Genomic DNA, 6000 nt, shown 5'->3' on the forward strand with positions numbered 1-6000 from the left:
CTCTGAGGTACTACTTCATACCTCTCAGATTGACCAATATGACCAGAAAGGATAATGATCATTGTTGGAAGAGTTGTGGGAAATCCGGGGACACTATTATATTGTTGGTGGAGCTGTGAACTCATTCAACCTTTCTGGAGAGAAATTTGGAACTATGCCCAAAGGGCAACAAAAATGTGCATAGCTTTTGATCCAGCAATACCACTACTAGGTCTATACCCTGAAGAGATGATGAAAAAGGGTAAAAATATCACTTTTTTTTTTTGAGGCTGGGAAACATCTTTATTAACAACCAGGACACAGCCATGAGGGAAAGGGCAGTCGAGACCACAAACTAAAAACCAACAGCTAGCAAAGAGCCCCGCAGGCCTAGAAGGCTAGATTCTGGGGTCCTCACAGACTTCCCAGCAACAGACAGAAACACCTGGGCATCTGTCCTGGGGAGGAAGTGGTGGTTCTCTTGTTCCAGGAAGTAGAAGGGTTTATGGTGTATCATTATGAGTGATGGGGTAAGGGGATAAAGTAGGGGGAGGGGCGGCTAGGTGGCACAGTGAATAGAGCACCGGCCCTGGAGTCAGGAGTACCTGAGTTCAAATCCGGCCTCAGACACTTAATAATTACCTAGCTATGTGGCCTTGGGCAAGCCACTTATAACTCCATTGCCTTGCAAAAACTAAAAAAATAAAATTAAGTAGGGGGGGGAAATCCATCACCACCCAAGGCCACCTCCCCCAGGAAGAGCCAAAACCAAATGAAGGACTGAGCCCCCTTGGATCTTGTAATCAGCAGCTGTCTTCTCGTCATTCATCTGTTTGCCACTGTAGATGAGTCGCTGCTGTGGAGGAATTCCTTCCTTCTCTTCTACTCGCTCTTTGATTCGTTCCACCTTATCTGTGGGTTCAATGTCGATCTCAATTTCCTTTCCTGTCAGCATCTTCACTTTGATCAGCATCTTCCCCCAGTAGCCGAGCCTCTTGTGGATAAATGGCAGATGCTGCTGCCGCCGCCGCTGCCACCACCCTCTAGGACCAAAAATATCACTTGTACAAAAATATTCATAGCAGCCCTGTTTGTGGTAGCAAAGAATTGGAAATCAAGTAAATGTCCTTCAGTTGGGGAATGGCTTAGCAAACTGTGGTATATGCATGTCATGAAACACTATTGTTCTATTAGAAACCAGGAGGGATGGGAATTCAGGGAAGCTTTGAGGGATTTGCATGAACTGTTGCTGAGTGAGATGAACAGAACCAGAAAAACAGCTGTATACCCTAACAGCAACATGGGAGTGATGATCAACCTTGATGGACCTGCTCATTCCATCAGTGCAACAATCAGGGATAATTGGGGACTCTCTGCAATGGAGAATACCATCTGTAACCAAAGAAACAACTGTGGAGTTGAACAAAAACCAAGGACTATTACCTTGAATTTAGGAGGAAAAAACCAGATATCTTCTTATTGACTGATCTTTTTATCTCTTATACTTTATATTTCTTCCTTAAGGCTATGATTTCTCTCTCATCACACTCAATTTGGATCAATGTATACCATAGAAACAATGTAAAGACTGACCCATTGCCTTCTGTGGGGTTGGGAGAGGGGGGAATTGTAAGACTCAAAATAAATAAAATCTTTAATTAAAAAAAGAACTATAAATGGAGGCAAAAAAAGAATAATAAGCAACATCTATCTGAAACCATCAACAAACATTACATGCAATGGGAATAGGTTAGAGGCATTCCCAATAAAATCAGGGGTGAAACAAGAATGCCCATTATCACCACTAGTATTCAATATTGTATTAGAAATGTTAGCTTCAGCAATAAGAGAAGAGAAAGAAATTGAAGGAATTAGACTTGGGAAGGAAGAGACAAAACTCTCACTCTGCAGATGACATGATGGGATACCTAGAGAATTTCAAAAAATCATCGCAAAAACTACTAGAAATAATTACCAACTTAAGCAAAGTCACAGGATATAAAATAAATCCTCATAAATCCTCAACATTTTTATATTTGACTAGCAAGATGAGCAGAAAGAGCTAGAAAGAGAAATCCCATTCAAATAAACTTCAGACAATATAAAATACCTGGGAGTCTACCTGCCAAGGTAGACTCAGAAACTTTTTGAAAACAATTACAAAACACTTCCCACACAAATAAAATCAGATTTAAATAACTGGGCAAATATCAACTGTTCATGGATAGGCTGAGCTAATATAATAAAAATGACAATTATACCAAAATTAAACTACTTGCTTAGTGCAAAATTCCAAAAAAATTACTTTAATGAGTCAGAAAAAATTGTAAGTAAATTCATATGGAGAAATAAAAAGTCAAGAATTTCCAGGGATTTAATGAAAAAAAGTGCAAAAGAAGATGGCTTGGCCCTACCAGATCTAAAATTATATTATAAAGCATCAGTCATCAAAACTGTCTGGTATTGGCTAAGAAATAGAGTGGTAGACCAGTGGAATAGACTAGGTACAATAGCAGGAAATGATTATAGTAATCTGCTGTTTGATAAACCCAAAGAGTCCAGCTATTGGGATAAAATCTCTCTCTTCAATAAAAACTGTTGGAAAAATTGGAGGTTAGAAACTTGGATTAGACCACCTTATACCCTATACCAAGATAAGATCATAATGGATACAGGATTTATACATAAAAAACAATATTATAAGAAAATTAGGAGGTTAAGGAATAGTTTACCTGTCAGATCTATGGAAAGGGAAGCAGTTTATGTCCCAGGAAGAGATGTAGAACATCATTAAAAACAAACTAGGAGGGTGGCTAGGTTGCCCAGTGGATAGAGCACCAGACCTAGAGTCAGGAGTACCTGAGTTCAAATCCAGCCTCAGACACTTAATAATTACCTAGCCATGTGACCTTGGGCAAGTCACTTAACCCCATTGCCTTACAAAAAAAAATGAAAAAAAACTAGACAATTTTGATTACATTAAATTAAAAAGGTTTTGCATAGACAAAACCACTGTAACCAAGATCAAAAGAAATGTAGTAAATTGGGAAACAATTTTTACAGCTAGTATTTCTGACAAAGGACTCATCTCTAAATTATACAGAGAACTGAGTCAAATTTATAAAAAAAAAAAGCCATTCCCCAATTGTCAAATGGTCAAAGGATATTCAAAGGCAATTTACAGATGAGGAAATCAAAGCAATCCATAGTCACATGAAAAATTGCTCTAAATCACTACTTATTAGAGAAATGCAAATTAAAGTATCTCTGAGGTTGGCCAATATGACCAGAAAGGAAAATGATCAATGTTGCAAGAGATGTAGGAAATCTGGGACACTAATACATTGTTAGTGGTGCTGTGAACTTATCCAACCTTTCTGGAAAGCAATTTGGAATTATGCCCAAAGGGCAACTGTGCATACCCTTTGATCCAGCAATACCACTGCTGGGTCTATGCCCTGAAGAGTTGATGAAAAAGGGTAAAAACATCACTTGTACAAAAATATTAATAGCAGCCCTATTTTTGGAGGCAAAGAATTGGAAATTAAGTGAATGACCTTCAATTGGGGAATGGCTTAACAAACTGTGGTATATGTATGTCATGGAGCACTATTGTTCTATTAGAAACCAGGACGGATGGGAATTCAGGGAAGGATGGAAGGAATTGCATGAACTGATGCTGAGCAAGATGAGCAGATCCAGAAGAACATTGTACACCCTAACAGCAACATGGGGGTGATAATCAAACTTAATGGACTTGCTCATACCAACAGGGTGACAATCAGGCACAATTTTATGATAACTGTGACAGAGAATGCCATCTGTATCTTGAGAAAGAATTGTGGCGTTTGAACAAAGACCAAAGACTATTACCTTTAATTTTTTTTTAAATATTATTTTATTATGTAATTCTGCTATATCTCATACTTTATCTTTCTTCCTTAAGGATATGATTTCTCTCTCATCATATTCAACTTAAATCAATGCATACCATGGAAACAATATAAAGACTAACAGACTGACTTCTGTGGGGGGTTGGGGGAGGGAAGCAAGATTAGGGGGGGAAATTATAAAATTCAAAATAAATAAAATCTTTCAAAAAAAAAGGAACCATATGCCAAAGTTACAATGGCTAAGAAAGAGATGAGAAAGAGAGAGGCAGCTAGTTGGTGCAGTGATAGAGTATTAGCCCTGGAATCAGGTGTATGTGAGTTCAAATCCTGCCTCAGACACTTCATAATTGCCTAACTGTGTGACCCTGGCCAAGTCTCTTAATTCCATAGTCTTGAATAAATAAAAAAATTTTTAAAAAGGGAAGAGAAAGAGGATAGCAATATATATAAAGACTACTGGGCACTGGGAATCAGATTACTTATCATTCCAGTACCTCCAATGGGTCTCATTTTCATAATGGAGTTTGGTGGAAAGATCACAAAAAGAAGTGGGACACATTTTCTCAGATGGGAGTTAGTAGAAAATCCCCCTTCTGGATTACAGTAGTAGTGGGTATATAATGGAACTGGAGAATTAATCTGTGTATATTTTGGGAAGAGGTATTATGACTTCTTGAGAATTTTTATCTCTGTAGAAATTTATGGCAACCTCTATTCTGGTTATTATAGCTGGAGTCAAATAGAAATCCTCCAAGTCATCCCATATGGTCATCAGCAAACAATATCAGATCTAGAAAGAATTAAAAAGTATTTGCTACCTAATGATGGAGATTAAAGAGATCATAATGCTTTGATACTGCCAACTACTTTGCAGCAATCTTATGTAGCCAATGAGGAAGGCAAATTTTATGGTATTTGGCATCTTACAATGAAAACTAAACTAAAGTTGTCAAGCTAGTCACTGTTGCTCTTCCTGATCTTGCAAATGTAATAGACTCTAGTTGAATAGCATTGAGTTTATGACTTCCCTAAAGCCTATTTCTCTATTTATATAAATGAGACTAGTGAAGATTAAGGACTCCACCTAACCACCCCAACAAGTTACTTTCTTTTTTTTTTAATTTTAATTTTAATTTATTTATTTTAATTTTATTTTTTTATTCTCATTTTGTACAAATGTTTTTTACATTAATAAAATATTCTTGTTTAAGAGTAAACAAAATACCCCCTCCCCCCCATGAATATAGACTTACTTGAGTGATAAAGTAAAGGGGAGAGAAAAAAATTAAAACAAAAAAAAATAGTTATAATTGTAGGTATGGCCAGGTGGCACAATGGATGAAGCACCAACCCTGGAACCACAAGCACCCGAGCCCACCCCGTAGACCCAACAATCACCCAGCTGTGTGATATGCAAGCCACCTGATCCTCACTGCCCTACAAAAACCAAAAAGAAGAAAAAAAGACCCAAAATAAAATAAAATAGTAATAATAGTAGGGGTGGCTGCGTGGCGGATAGAGCATTGGCCCTTGAGCCAGGAACACCTGGGTCCAAATCTGGCCTCAGACACCCAAAGATCACCCTGCTATGTGGCACCAGGCAGGCCACCCAGCCCCATTTGCCCTGCACCCTCCCCCAAATAATAATAATAAAAAATGTGCTTCAGTCTTTGTTCCAACACCAACTCTGTCATGGGTGGATCACATTCTCTATGGTAAGTCCATCACAAAAGTTACTTCCACATTTTTCCACTGTTGCCATTGCTGATTGCAACTTCCTCCTTTCATATTTCTCCACTACCACATACTATATTTTCTCTCTCCTTTCACTCTGACTCTGCTGTAGGGTAGCTGAGTGGCACAGCAGACAGATCCCTGGTCCTGGGGCCAAGAGGCCCTGAGCCACCATACCACCCCTTAGGCCCAACACCCACCTGGCCCTATGGTCCTGGACAGGCCTTCCAATCCCAGCCCCTTGCAAGAAGTAAAAAAAGAAAATGTGTCATATCTGACCACCATCCCCCCATGGTCCATCCTCTCCTCTATGACTCACATCCCCCACCTTTCCCTGTCCCCCCCTTTCCTTCTTACTCCAGATGCCTATACCCCATTGAGTATATATGCTGTT

General features: G+C 38.8%; 1 pseudogene; it reads right to left on the bottom strand.

The window, feature by feature from the left end:
* Nucleotides 1-705: 705 nt before the first annotated feature.
* Nucleotides 706-976, bottom strand: LOC141511398 (ubiquitin-like protein NEDD8 pseudogene; annotated as a pseudogene).
* Nucleotides 977-6000: the final 5024 nt, after the last annotated feature.

This window comes from Macrotis lagotis, chromosome 2, assembly GCF_037893015.1.
Source record: "Macrotis lagotis isolate mMagLag1 chromosome 2, bilby.v1.9.chrom.fasta, whole genome shotgun sequence".
Taxonomy (NCBI): Eukaryota; Metazoa; Chordata; class Mammalia; order Peramelemorphia; family Peramelidae; genus Macrotis; species Macrotis lagotis.